The sequence below is a fragment of the Carcharodon carcharias genome, chromosome 2, assembly GCF_017639515.1.
Source record: "Carcharodon carcharias isolate sCarCar2 chromosome 2, sCarCar2.pri, whole genome shotgun sequence".
Lineage (NCBI taxonomy): Eukaryota > Metazoa > Chordata > Chondrichthyes > Lamniformes > Lamnidae > Carcharodon > Carcharodon carcharias.
In genome coordinates, this window is record NC_054468.1 from 94,309,336 (window position 1) to 94,324,480 (window position 15,145).

At 42.3% G+C, this 15,145-nt stretch overlaps 1 protein-coding gene across 2 annotated transcripts in view; it reads right to left on the reverse strand.

Annotated features, from left to right (window-relative positions):
* hdlbpa (high density lipoprotein binding protein a) overlaps positions 1-14,639 on the reverse strand; it is a 78,021-nt gene extending 63,382 nt beyond the window's left edge. For both annotated transcript variants that reach the window (XM_041210823.1, XM_041210819.1), the window contains exon 1: positions 14,508-14,639. The gene's annotated coding sequence lies outside the window, so the exon portion shown is untranslated. The remainder of the gene's footprint in view (positions 1-14,507) is intronic.
* Positions 14,640-15,145: the final 506 nt, after the last annotated feature.

Below are 15,145 nucleotides of genomic sequence, written 5' to 3' on the forward strand. Positions count from 1 at the left end.
ATGAAGCAGGCTTAACTAATATCTCACTTCCCATTACCCTATAACACCAGTAATCTTGTTCGCTCCAAGTAGGGGTATAAATGTTCATGATCCAGTGCTGTTACACCTTTCTGGTGCCAGCTGGAATCTGCTGCTCACATCAGCTGTAGCCCCAGCTCCTTTCAGCTCATGGAATCTATCATGTTCTGGCTAGATGAGGCAGAGCTACAAGGTCATGGCAGATCAATACTAAGGCTGACTCTACAGCCCAGCTGCCAACTCAGCAAACTACTCAAACCTTATGCACAAAGGCATATCAAGGGCTTCCTCACTGCAGACACAGACTGCACCAGCAGACGTAGCATACTCAGTAGCTCAATGGGGTAGAGAGGAGCAACTAAGAGCTTGTGAGGGACATTTCCTACATTGGTGTCACCCAGCGTGTGCCTGGGCCACAGTTCAGAAAATCATGCATTACTAGGCAGGTGAACAGAGGCTGGGATGAGCATAGGAATTTCCTGTTATGTGCAGCAAATTGGAATATCCATCCCTCCCTCCACTTTGTAATCTTGGCTAATGTGTTACTATAGCAGCACTTTAAACATTAAAACTGGTCTAAATGTCAACTTTGATTGGTGGCAAACTTCATGGCTCAGAGTCAGAGGTCATGGGTTCAATCCTCATTCAAGGGTTTGTAATCTAGGCTTGTGCACTTATGCAGCATCTCATTACCATTTGAAAAAGCATTGTGTTCTCCTGGTGCCCTAATCAACATTCACTCTTCAATCAAATTAAAAATACATCAACTATTAATTTATCTGACTGATGTTAGTGGGATCATGCTCTGCATAAATTGGCTGCCAAAATTTGCATATATAAGTAAGGTTAAAGTATAAAAGGAATCCATTCACTGAAGCTTCAGTATAATACAGGTTCTTTTTTTCAAACCTCTCCATCCTTTTATAGGAAAGGAATTGAAGAATGTGATCCAGAGATGAGAGAAAGTTCATGTGGAGCATAAACGCTGGCACAGACCAGTTGAACTATACGGCCTGTTTCTGTGCCACTGATTCAATGTGCCTTTGTAAAACATTCAAACAGCCACAATCAGACTCACTTAAAACTTCAATTGCAGAAGTCAGGCCACAACAAACAAAAAGTTTGATATGAATACTATACTTAGCTTAGGATCTAAAACCTCCAGAGAAGGTCACAATGTTAAAAATATCTGCTTTATAGATCCAAAATCATCCACAGACACATGACACCAGGTTTTGCATAGAAATGCCATTGAATGCTACATTTAAAATGACCATACAAAATTGACTGCTGGGGTTCCCAGTACAGACCGAACAGTATGGAGTTTTGGGCATCCTGGTCTAGAACAAAGTACAAAGAGCATCTAAACTGATAAATTGGGGTTGGGCATCTGACTTGGGAGAACAGAACGAGGCAGCTTAGAGGTGACCTTAAGACCCAAGAAATAGATAAACAATCTGCAATATGAACTCAAGCTCTAAGGCAACCTGGCAGTTTCAAGGAGACTACATTCTCCCCAGGTGCACTTCACTTAGCCCTTCCCTGAAACATGGAGCCAGAAAAGTGATTACATTTTGGAGAGTTTGCACAGAGGAAGCATCTACCCAGAGACAGTGAAGAATGGGTAGACTTTTGGCACCAAGGGTAAGTGGATCAGATCAAGTGAAGAAGTAATAGGATTTCCCTGGGATTAGCTTAATAGGTGGAAATGATCATTTCTGTCCTGTGCCAAGGCAATTCAGGGAAGGGCTACGTGAAGTGCACCAAGGGAGAGTGTAGTCTCCTTGAAACTGCCAGGTTACCTTAAGAGTTCCATTTGTTTTAATATATGAACACTTTGAAGAATTTACATTATCAGCGATGGGGAGGTTGATGCACAAAAGTTGCCCTAACATATGATGAGGAGTGTGGTTCCATTTCTTTGCACATGTAACACATGGAGTAGAGTGGAATACAAAAGCAAAATACTGTGGATACTGAAAATCAAATAACAGGAAATTCTGGGAATACTCAGCAGGTCTGGCAGCATCTGTAAAGGGAGAGGAGTTAACATTTCAGGTTGATGATCTTTCATCAGTTCGGTGGAGCATTTGATCCAAAGATAATGAAAATGGGGAGATGCCCGAGCCGTTGAGAAATGGGAAAGGGTTCAGTCTATTGGAACTTTACATAACATGGCTGAAGAGTGAGCTTTCAATCCATGCGCAGGTCTGCAATTATGCAAGGTGCACAAGTACCTTAATGTGGGATTAAGTGCCAAATACAGTACACAAGTTATAAGACTGTTTAATGAATTAGCTTGCAACACTGAATATTTGTTAGTGTGTTTGTCTAAAATAAAAAGGACTGATTAATTGCCTGCATGACATACATCCAAAGCCACTCTTTTAGATCTGATGGTAAGAGGCCAACTACATGCACATACAACCAATAACTTGTACATATACAGCACCTTTAACACAGTAAAACATTCCAAGGCACTTCACAGAAGTATAACCAAATTAGACTGATACTGAGCTACATGTAGGAATACCAGTAAGCAAAGGTTTGGTCAAAAAGGTAGATTTAGAGCAGCATCTTAGGAGGAGGAAAGGTAAAAAGAGGCAGATCGGTTCATGGAGGGAACTGCAGAGCCTAGGGCCTAGACAGATGAAGGCAATGCTGCCAATTGTTGAATGCACGTACAATTTCAAGCATGTGCAAGAGACCAAAATTGGAACATCAGAGGTTTTAAGAAGTTATAAGGTTGGAGGAGAGGGGCCATGGAGAGATTTGAAAAGAATAAGAATTTTAAAATTGATGTGTTGTCTGACTGGCGATGGGTCCAGATCCCTTATTCCCCTACCAGAATTTTACACCCATGAGAAACTATTCTACAGTCTAGCATCAGACTAGGGAAGCTGGATTGGGTTGCATAAACTCAGAGGTCACTCAATGACAGCTCCAGAAATCAGAGTATAAATAAGCACCAAATTCAAGAAAGAACAGATTTAAAAACTCAGCTCAGTTGAGAGAATGTAAAACAAAAGGCTGATTTTAATGTAAGCCTGTCATTACTGTCAGACAGATGAAGGGTGCTTATTTTAGTTATGCAAATTTTCATCAAAATAGCAGCGAAAGCAGCAGCTGGTAGAGTATGGTCACAAAAAAAAGGGACACGTATGTATTTGTGCTGAGGAGCTAACCAAACCTGCAAGAGAAATAGCAGTGTGTAACACAATAGTTCAACAGATGAAGGCAATAGACAGCAATGGGGAAAATATATTGTAGAAAATTCACCCTGCAATTTATGACCAACATTTGTTTAAAAAAAACCAATGCTTAGGACAGCCCAAAGAACTACAGCTTTATTAAATGCAGTCACTTATCCACCAATGTAGAAATGCATCAGCCAATTTGTTCATAGGAAGATCCCATAAAAGGGAAAAATTAGAATCAGTTCAAAGGATAAATATTGCTCAGAACATCAGAACTCCTTGTTCTTAGAAAAATGCCACACAATCTATTAAAATCAACCTAAGAGGCAAACACATTCACTGTTTCAATTAATGGACAACACTCCCTCAGCACTGCAATGTCAATTCAGATTAGATGTTCATGTCTATAGAGGGAGCTTGTATCCACAATTGTTCTGATTATACAATCAAATGAGCCAAGCCAACAGTTAAAGGGCCATCTTGCTACTGAACATCTGAGCCTAGATATTAAAGCCCAGTGTTTCAGTATTGAGCCTCACACCAAGGATGGAGGTAGAATTTGGGCAAAGTTTTGGAAGGCAGCAGGTACCCACAAGAGTTCTATCCCAGGGCTGGAGGTAGAAAACTCAATTGTTAAATAACTTATGCTTGCGCTCACACACAAACTAAATATAAATAACCCAAAAAAATGTTAACACAAAAGACTAATTATAATGAATGGAAGGCAGGGTTTTTATAATTCAGAACCTTTTAGCTTGACACCACTATGATTTGGTAACTTGTAAGAATAGGAACCCTATGGGGGTGGGCACTACCGTGTTTGACCAATTATAAAGAAAGCACCAGACAAGTTTCAGACTTGAGGAAATTGAGGTGGAAGAACCCTGGGGCTAGGCCAGGAATGGGAGGGCAAAGCCCTGGCAGGCATGTCAGAAGCATGAGAAAGCTGCACAAATCACACATTAAAGGCTTGGACAGGAATGGCTGGCAACACAGCGCTGCTGCTGGGAACAGGATTATACAACAGTCAGCAAGGATAAGAACTGTTTTCACATTCCTTAACTAGCCTGTTTTGAGTCAACTTTAAATGTGGCAGCCACAAGCGGGACATATTCTCCAATAGTAAGAGGTCGGGGCGGGGGGGGTAGAAAAGGATTCAGAGGAATGAACATTGCCAGATATTCAAAGTTTAAACTTGTCCAACAGTGCGACATTTGTTAAAAACAAACAGAACAATTTCCAATTGGACTTTAAAGCACAAACTTTTAAAAATGTTTTAATCCAATTTATTGTCTATTTATTAGGGAAGGACATTACAGGTTCTCATTAGCTGCAAGCAGCCTTTCAGCAATTCGTCCAAAAAAGCAAACCATTGAACTGTTGGGCAAGATGGCGTGATGACAATAGAACCAAATCCCATCTAAACCCATTATCTATACATACACTTTCCATCAGATACTCTGGATCAGCTGCAGGAACAGTGGCTGATCTTTCCCATCTCTGATCTAGCACCAGTGAGGTCAACTGGAACACCCTAAAACGTCACCCTGGTCGAGGCGACCCAACTCTGACTGGAGCTCACTCATAGCTTTTGACCTGTATGGTTCAATTACGTCTTAGATTCAGCAACTGAGCCATACAAAAGGAACTGTTAGACAAGGTAAAGGTTCTTGGAATCATATAGCAGTCAGTCATGCAGCTCTTTGAAAAAGATGTTCAATTACTTTCATGCTTCAAGATATTTCATAAAGCTCAGCAAAAATATATCCTGGTCAATAAGGAGGACTCAATGAGAAGGATGAACCACCCGTGATTAACAAAGGCGGTCAAGGGGAGTATCCAATCAAAAACTACAGCATACAAAGCAGCAAAAACTAGAGGTAGGCCAGAGGATTAGGAATGTTTTAGGAACCAGCAGCGCATGACTAAAAAGCTAAAAAGGGAGAAAATTGATTATGAAAGTAAATTGGCAAGAAATATAAAAACAAACAGCAAAAGCTTCTACAGGTATATGAAAAGAAAGAGTGGCTAAATAAGCATGTGACCCTTGGAGGATCTGACTGGAGAATTGATGACAGGGAAATGGCAGTTAATTTAAACCAATATTTTGCATTGGTCTTCATGGTGGAGGACAATATAAACGCCCTAAAGATCTTAGATAAACAAGAAGCTAATGGGAGAAAAGATTTGTAGCAGTCTCTATCACGAGGGACAAAGTACTTGACAAACTAATGGGACTAAAGGCAGACAAGTTGCCAGGGCCTGATGGCCTGCATCAAAGGGTTTTAAAGGAAGTGGTTGGTAGAGGGGAACCAGCAGGTGTAGTGTATTTGGATTTCCAGAAGGCATTCGTTAAGGTGCAACATAAAAGGTTATTTCACAAGGTAGGAGCTCACGGTTTAGTGGGTAATATATTAGCATGGATCGAGAATTGGTCAACATACAGAAGACAGAGTCGAGATTAATGGGTCTTTTTCAGGTTGGAAAGACATAACTAGTGGAGTGCCACAAGGATCAGTCCTAGGGCCTCAATTATTTACTTTCTATACTAATGACTTGGAGGAGGAGGCAGAGTGTAATGTATCCAAATTTGCTGACGATACAAAATAATTGGGAGGGCTTGTTGTGATGAGGACATAAGGAATCTGCAAGGGGATATAGGTAGGTTGAGAGAGTGGGCAAAAACTTGGCAGATGGAACTTAACATAGGAAAGTGCGAGATCATGCACTTTGGTAAGAAGAATCAAAAGGCAGACTATTATTTAACTGGAGAGAGACTTCAAAAAAAAAAAAGGGTAATACAGAGGGATCTGGGTGTTCTTGTGCATGAAACACAAAAAGTTAGCAGGCAGGTGCAGCAAGAAATTAAGGCAGCAAATCTTGGCCTGTATTGCTGAAGGGTTGGAGTTTTAAAATAGGAAATTGTTACAACTGTACAGGGTGTTGGTGAGGCTGCACCTGGAGTACTGTGTTGGACAGTTTTGGTCGCTGTGTTTAAGAAAGGATATACTGGCATTGGAGGCAGTTCAAAATAGATTCACTAGGCTGATTCCTGGGATGAAGGGGTTGACTCATCAAGAACAGCTAAACAGGTTAGGCCTTTATTCATTAGATTTTAGAAGAATGAGGGGTGATCTTATTGAAAACAAGATTCTGAGGGGGCTTGACAGGGTAGATGTTGAGAAGGTGTTTCTGCTAGTGGGGGAACTAGGGGACATAGTTACAGAATAATGGGGCACTCATTTAAAATGGAGATGCAAAGGAATTTATTCTCCCAGAGGATAGTAAATGTCTGGAATTCTCTGACCCAGGGAGTTGTGGAGGCTCAATCATTTAAATTATTTAAAGAGGTAGATAGATTTTTGAAATATCAGAGAGCTGAGGGCTAAAAGGAGCAGGCACAAAAGAGGAGTTGAGGCCTGGGGCAGATCAGCCATGATCTTATTGAATGGCAGGGCAGACTTGAGGGGCTGAATGGCCTACTCCTATTTCTTATGTTCTTTCCACACCCCTGCAACTAATTTTCCTTCAAATATATAAACAACTCTGAAAATTGCAGCACATTCCAGAGAACTGCATTAAAAAAATTCTCAAGTTCACCTGAATTTTTTAGTCAATTATTTTAGATCTCTCCCCCCTGGTTACCGACTCTCCCGCACAGGGAGGTTTGAGTCCTCCTTTAGCCTTCTCCGGTCTAAGGACAGAACTGCTGCTTCTCCAGCCAATTTTTTTTTTTTTTTTAAATTCGATCTTGGATGTAAGCATTGCTGGCAAGCCCATCCCTAACTGCCAATCCCTCATTGCTCTTCTAGTAAGTCTCCATACCCTCCCAAGACCTTATCATCCTGCCTAAAGTGTGGCGCCCAGAAATGGGTCACAATATTCAAGATGAGGCCTAACCATGTTTTGTAAAAGATATTGTTTGTGTCAATCCCTCCATATGCCAAGGATCCCACATGCTTTTCCTTTAAAACTAATAGCCTTATTTACTTGCCCTGCCACTAAGATTTGAGCACATAAGACCCCATGTGTCTTTCTTCCTGTACCCCGTTTAAAATTGTACCACTTGTTTTAAATTCTCATCCTTTCTTCTAAAGCTACCTTTGGGGTTAAAAAAGTGTCACAAACACTTTAAATCACAGAAAATGGTTCATCTTCCAAGAACATTCTGGAAGAATGTGTTCTTTAAAAGAAACTGTCCTTTAAAAGGGTTAGTGCAAGGTCTCTTGTTGCTCCTGTTCCTGGAAAAGACAGCATTTTACAAGAAAAGGTAATTAAGCAGTTTTAAATGTTAAAAACCTCTTGACCCTGGTGGACTGTTTACTGTGTTTAAAAGGTGGTAGGTTAGTTTTGCTTTGGGGAAGAAATAAGGATCAACTGTTTGGGTAAAGACAACAGCAGTTCCTGAAGCTCCAGACCCAGTCCAAAGCAAAAAGTGAATGGAAGCTGCTCCTAAGTCCATTTCAGAGAGTAGAACGACTGACTGCAAGTCCGTCTGAAAAGTAGTGGAAGAATCCTCGATTGTTTTGCAGACCAGGGCTGAGAGAGCAGCTGTATAACCCAGACACTATTTCAAGGAGTCCATCAGCTTTCCCTTGACTTCTAACATTTTGGCAGAATTCTTCTATTTTAATCTTTTTTGAGAGGGAGAGGGAAATTTTGAAGGAGTACTTATTATACTTTCATATTTCATTCTATATGTTAATAAGCTTTGCTTTTCTACTTGGCAAGTCTGGTTTTACCATAAACTAATAATTTTCTTGTTTATTAAAGAATCCTGGACATTGAATAGGCATTGAGAGATTAACAGTAATGCACACAGTTGGCTATATAGCTAGCTGGAGAAGTCATTTAAGTATATGCTGTGACCCGAAGAATAATGGAACTAGAGATAGACAGTGCACTCCTCCCATTTCGGCTGTAACAACAATCTCAGTTAATGAATCACGTTAATGCTGTTAAAGGCTACAAGAGGATGGACTTACCCTATGCCATGCCAAGATGGCTTTGGTGGGTTTTGGGGGATGCTGTCAGTTAGAAAGGCCACGTCAACCCAGTAGTAGCCTCAACTAAAGAGCAGAGAAGTAATTGTACACTTCAGGCAGGAGCAGCTATCATGGTATAAACAGGATTCTATACCATACTAAGGTTTCCTCTTCCTTCAGGGTCCAACTGCTAGTTTATAACTCCCAAACCAGAGGCACCATCTTAGTAATAATTTCAGAAAGTGCTGCAGTTTTTAATCTGATTGAGTCCAACCATGGCTCAGCTGTTAGCAATCTCGCCCCAGGCAGAAGATTAGAAGTTCAAGTCTCAATCCCCGTCATGAGTACATAATCTAAGATGACCCTTAGTACTGAGGAAGTGCCATCTATATTCCTGCCTGCCTGCTCTGGTCGACCCCACATCATCCTTCAAACAGTAGCAGGGGAGTTCCTCAGCAAACAGTCATTCCTTAACCTCCACCACAGATTAACTGATCCTTCTCTGTTCGTCAGACTTTTGCATGAATTAGTCACTGTTTGCCTGGGGAATTCTTAGTAATGAATGGCATTATATAAACGCAACCTCTTGCTTTATGATCCTTCCCCCCACCCCACGACATCAGTAGCAATGGATTATACAACTCAATGAACATTACATAGTTTGGCTAACAGGACAGAGAAACTATTTGTGAAGTTGGAGAGATTGTCTGGTATTATACAGTACACAAATAAAAGTCTCCCAAATGCCTTTTGCCCCCAACCTTAACATTGAAAACAAGCATTTTACCAGCGATCCCTCAAAAAAACTGAGCAGGGCAATGAAACAAATTTTTAATCACAAACTGTGAACTACATCATGCTTTTTAACTGCATCAGTGGTAATGAAAATACTCCCAGAAACCTTTCCATGGTTGCAAATGATGAGCTTTTAACTGAGCAAGCAAAGGGTTCAGCCGCTGCAGTTCAAACTCAGGAACATTGCTAAGCCCAACACAAGCCTGTTTCTTCTAACCAGAAGAGTTTGCAGCTCTAAAGAGAACAACTGCTCTTTTAAATGTGGCAAAAATCACACATGCCCCAGATGTATTAAAAATAAGACATTTCAACTGATTAGTGCAAGTCAGAAAAATTACTGATCTTTAATTTTAATTAAAGATAAAGAACTTTCAGAACAGGGGACATTTTAGTTTGAAGATGGAAAAAAGCACAATAGGATTATCTTCCACCAGTGTTTTAGTAATGGGATCCTTAGATCTACGTTGAAAAAAAACCTCTGAAGACTCATGGCTCATAACAATCCTCAAAGCTACCTCTCCCTCCTTTACAAACAAAAAAAATTGTTCACTATCACAAATGGATCCTCAACAGAAAAAAAAGTAAACTTTTTTGATACAATCTTTTTCTTTGATTTTCAGCCATGTTGAATTTTAGGTGTCAGCCATGGCTCAGTGGGTAGCACTCTTGTCTCTCAAGTCAGAAGGTTGCAGATTCAAGTCCCAACCCAGAAACTCGACCACACTACTTCAGCTGATACTCTCATGCCACACAGAGTGCTGCACTGTCAGTGGGTACTGTTTTTCAGTGAGTCATTAAACCAAGGCACCATCTATTCTCAGTGGATGTAAACAATCCAGTGGCACTATTTCAGCAAAGAACAGGAGAGTTCTCTTGTGTCCTGGCAAACATCAGTGCCTCAACCAACATCACAAACATTTGATCATTATCCCTTTGCTATGCTCAAGTTGGCTTGTGCTTTTCCTACATTTCAGAAGTACTTCACATTAGCTGTAAAGTGTTTTGGGATGTCCTGAGAACATGAAAGCCACTGAAGAGAGGAAAGTTGTTTCTCGCTTTAGATTAGACCAGCCACCATCTGGCACACAGCCTCCAGTGGCTAAACATCCTATTTAAGATAAAACCTTTAGCAAGATATTTGATCATTTGGAGGCTAAACCAAATGTTACCCCCACCCGAGATCCAGCTAGAACACTGAAAAACAAAATGGCAGAGCATTATTTAAATAGTGATAGATTGGGAAAAGTTGATGTCCTTGCACACCAATCACTGAAAGCAAGCATGCAGGTGCAGCAAACAGTTAAGACAGTAAATGGTATGTGGGCCTTCATTGTAAGAGGATATGAGTACAAGAGCAAGGGTGTCTTACTGCAGCTGTACAGGGCCTTGGTGAGACCACATCTGCAGTACTGTGCGGAGCAGGCTCAAAGGGCCAAATGACCTCCTCCCACTCCTATTTTCTATGTTTCTATGGACAGTAATCAGAAGCGAGATCTCTCGCTCTTTTCCATCCCCAACACACTGAGGGAAAATCAGCTCTGGCTGACAACAGCTAGTCTCAAATGTCTTAAAAAGATGTGATTATGCAAAGAAAGCCACCACTCATTAAAATTTTCACAAGTAAACTATCCAATAATCCAGAAATGCTCTACCCAACTCCCCCTGCACAGGCTTACTGCCATATTAAAACTTGCACAGCACAGAAAGGGGCAAAGGTTGAAGTAGACAAATCACAGAAGTGTAGCATGATGATGGCACCTCAGCCCTGCAAGGAATCACCCACAACATAGTTGCCATTAAAGACGTCTGCTTTGTTCCAAAACCACAAGGTCAGAATAGAGCAACATGATGGGCTCATGACCCTACATGCTAAGGAAAACATAGCAAGTTCCCAAGACACAGACTTTTTAAAAAAAAAAGTGGTTCATGCAGAGCAGAGATCCCAACTTTTAAAAATCTGATGAGCTTATTCTGAAGAGTAATTCACATGCAGTATCCAGCAATCCTCCCCCCAGATGAAATGCGGCAGCTGGAAAGAGGTCCAGGAGAACAGTATTGATACACAAATCAAACCAACTTACCAAGTGCTTAACCACCAATCCATTCCCCTCCTGGTCACTGTTTCAGGCTGAACCGGACTGTTCGCAACCCTGGTGTCCTATTTTACAGAGCTGATCTTTTATCCCAATACTGCCATCTCTAACACCATTTGTCTCCATCCCTGCCTTAGTCTATCTAGTTCTCAAACTCTTATCCATGCTTTTACTGACTCGAGACTCAACTATTGTGATTTGTTCCTGACCAACCTCCCACTTTCACCCCCTTATAAACTTGACCTTACCGAAAACTTTGCTGCCCATAACCCATCACATTCATTCACTCATCACCCCTGGTTCACCAATACCTCAATTTTAAAATCCTTATGTTCAACTTGCTCCATAGCTCCCATTTCTAACCTTCTCCAGCCTTCCCAGAATTCCGCATTCCTCCAACTACAACCTCATATACATTCTCCACTTCCTTCACCCAACCACCGGTAGCCATGCATTCAAACATCAAGACCCTACACTTTGGAATTGGCTCCCTAAAGCTCCTCCAGCTCACTCCATCTAAGACATTCCTCAAAACCTCCAAGCTTTTAGTCACACATCTTCAGGACTTTGGCTCAAAAATAACTTTTGCCTGATTACTCCTAATGAGCCTCGTGACATATTACTGATTTCATAAAATATCACCGTAATATAAGGCGCTATATAAAATGCAAGCAGTTGTCATTATCAATTTTGTCTGGAAGAAAATTAAGCCTGTCCCATTTGCAACAGACTGCATTAGGCACAATGGGCTTTTTAATTAGGAAATGTCCCAAGGTCCCACATAAAGTAGTCAGTTAGCAGAAATGATCAAAGGCACAGAATCATAGCACAGGAGGAGGCCATTTGGCACAATATGTCCACACCACTCTCTGCAAGAGAAATTCATCCACTCCCACACCTTTGTCCCAGCCCTGAAAACTCTCTTCAGATAATAATCCAAAACCCCTTTAAAAGCTATGATTGAACCTAGCTCCACCGCACTCTCAGACGATGCATCACCGCATTAACAAGTTTTTACTCATGGTTCAGTATCTAGGTCAGAAAGTGACTAGAATGTGAAAACTGTGACCACTGAGTGGCTGAGGGGGAATAGTTATAGGTAAATTTAAGGGAAAAAAAAATCAAAAAGTAGATGAGGAAAAAAAGAATAGGTATATTGATAGGATTACATGAAATAAGGTGGGCAGAGGCCTGTTTCTGCACTGTTCACTCTATGCTTAGAATAGAGAGACAAGAGAAAGGAAACTAGGTGTAAGGATTTATGAAACAAAAAAGTTTTTGAATCAGCTTCTGCCTTGGCACCACAATTGTAAAATGAATGAAAGGTAGCCAAACACTTGCTTGAAGATGTCTTTAAGATTTGGAGCCTGCAATTCAGTTTTAGTCAGCTGGGAGAAATCAGCTGTTTATCATGAAAATGTCAGGCTGATGCAATATATGGCCCATCTGCCTTTCAGAACACGTCAGACACAGTTTAGGAACAAAACATTGTTCCGACATTTTCTAAGTTCCCATTTCGGAAAGTTACATCCATTTGTGTTGATTGAGGACTTGGCAGAATAACAAACGTAGACATCAACTATCACATCTGGACCATCCAGTGTGAAAGGATGCAATGGAGCAAAGGCTAGCATGAGTGACATGCTGTACAGAACAGCCTTCCCTTCATCAGTCACTCTGACAGGTCTAATAGCTATCAAAATGGTAAAACAAGCAGAAACATAAACCTGAAATATAAAGTTAACTCAAATAGTGTACTGCAACACTAAATCAACATAACAGAGATCATCAATTGATTTAAACTCTGCTTATGTCAAGTAATATCTGAACTCATTTAAAAAAAAAGCTGACAACTGATGGTTAAACGCAAACTCCATGGTGATAAGGCTCCTATGGGATGTGGTTCAGGGGAGGAATGAGTTAAAACTTGACAACATTAAATCAAAAAACATTTTCATGCCAACCTCTTTGTATACTCATCCTTCCTAAAAAGGTACATCACTGATTCACATTAATATATTATCCAAGTAGAAATCTTCACAAAAAAATGCATTATGGGTCCCACATGTACATTATATCAGTGACTAAGTGAATCCAGATCTTATAAGCAAGTGGAATTGAAGTTAGAAGCTAATATAAGGTAATCACCCCACCACCATCCAGATAAGTTTACTTTGTCTGTTTTAAAACTGTTAACTTAATCATTATTCACTGTACAATAACACCTTACTCAATTAAAAAGAGCAATGGGTAGACTGTGGCAAACACTGCCAACTCAGCAGCTTGCAGCTCATTTAATTAACATCTTCACACAGACATTATGTGCTGCAATTACTGACGACAGGCAAAGTTCACATAAAGAAGGGCACTTTCAAAGCAAAAAGGCCAGATCCTCTTTAGAGGCCACCCTTCCACAAAAAAGGGCCACATGCAGCTTCAGAAAGTGACAACGTCACCAGACAAGCTGATAGTGGATAAAAGATTAAAAAAACAAATACAGCCCCAAAACATGGACAATTCTGAAAAAAAATATACAACAAAAGGAGAACAACAGCCGAATTGTGGCACACAGGGCAAGGGGCTTATCTGTGGATTAGAGTTTGCTTAGCTGCAGATATTCCAGACCTGCTCTGGGTTATTCCACGTAGCATACTCCATTACATAATCACCTTTGTCTCTTCAGCAAGGGAAGCCAAGCAACTCCTGCATTTTTACTGTTAAAACCACACAGGCTACAAGGTTGGCACCCAGGAGAGACCTGGGCATCGCGCACCGGACACCCTGATGGTCATTCAGCCCTTTTGGGGGCCAAAAAACAAAACTTTGGGCAAAAAGAAAAAAAACTTTGGGGGAAACTTTGTGCGCGTGCGCAGTACTGACACGTAGCCGCTTGTCCCAGCGGCGCTCGCGCAGGGAGAAAGCAGGCGACCGCTCGGCCCCGGGGCCGCCTCGACACCGACATCACACCGGCCCCCGACACCGATACCAACACCACACCGGCCACGGGGGCCGCCTCGACACCGACATCACACCGGGCACAGGGGCCGCCTCCACACCGTCACCAACACCACACCGGCCACGGGGGCCGCCCATAAACCAACACCAGGGCCGCCCCGACGCCAACCCCGGTCCAGGGACCGGGACCGGGACCAAGCCAGGCCAGGCCCGCCAAACCGGGGGGGGGGGGGTGGCTGCTGCACACAGGCCTTCGACCCAAACAACCCCCCCCCCCCCCCCCAACCGCCCTGACATTCGCATCCGCCGCTCAGCCGTCAGGAAAGCTCCGCAGGCCAGGGCTGGGGGGACTGGGCCCCCGGCTCCCCTCCGTACCACCCCGGCCAATCGGCCTGCCTGCCTGCCAACCAAGGGTGCGAAACTGGATGGCTCGGTGCGGCCCTGAGCTAGGCCATAGTCCTCACCGGGTGGTGGTGTCCTCGCAGCTCTCTCTCAAATGGAGAAGCTCCTGAACTCCAGAGTGAGCAGGGGAATGGGGTGGCCGCTTATAATGCGGCCCGGATCCCAATCAGCGCTTCACACGTCAGAGCGGGGGATGGGCCTTGGGGGGGGGGGTGGGTGGTGTGGAGAGGAGAGATAGAGAGAGAAAAAAAGAGAAAGGGCTGGGGAAGAAATGAAAAAAAAGGGAGTATAGCCTGGGGAGGGGGAAGGACCAGAAAGGAGGAGGATAGTACTCAGGAAGGAAGACAGAAAGGAAAAGGATAGAGCCAAAAGTGAGGGAGGTGGGTGGAGGATGTAAAGAGAAAGAAATAAGAGGACGGGGAGGAAGAAGATAATAAGTGAAGAGCCAGAAAGAGGATAGAACCAAGGCAGGGTGGGAGGAGAAGGAAGAGAAAGAGGCTTTTTTAAATTCAGTCATGGGATGTGGGTGTTATTGGCTAGGCTAGCATTTATTATCCATCCTTAATTGTCCTTGAGAAGGTGGTGGTGAGCTGCCTTCTTGACCCATTGCAGTCCAGGTGGCCATACAGTGTAGGTAGCCACCAGTGCTGGTTGGGATGGAGTTTCAGGATTTTGACCCAGCAATAGTGTAGGATGTTGA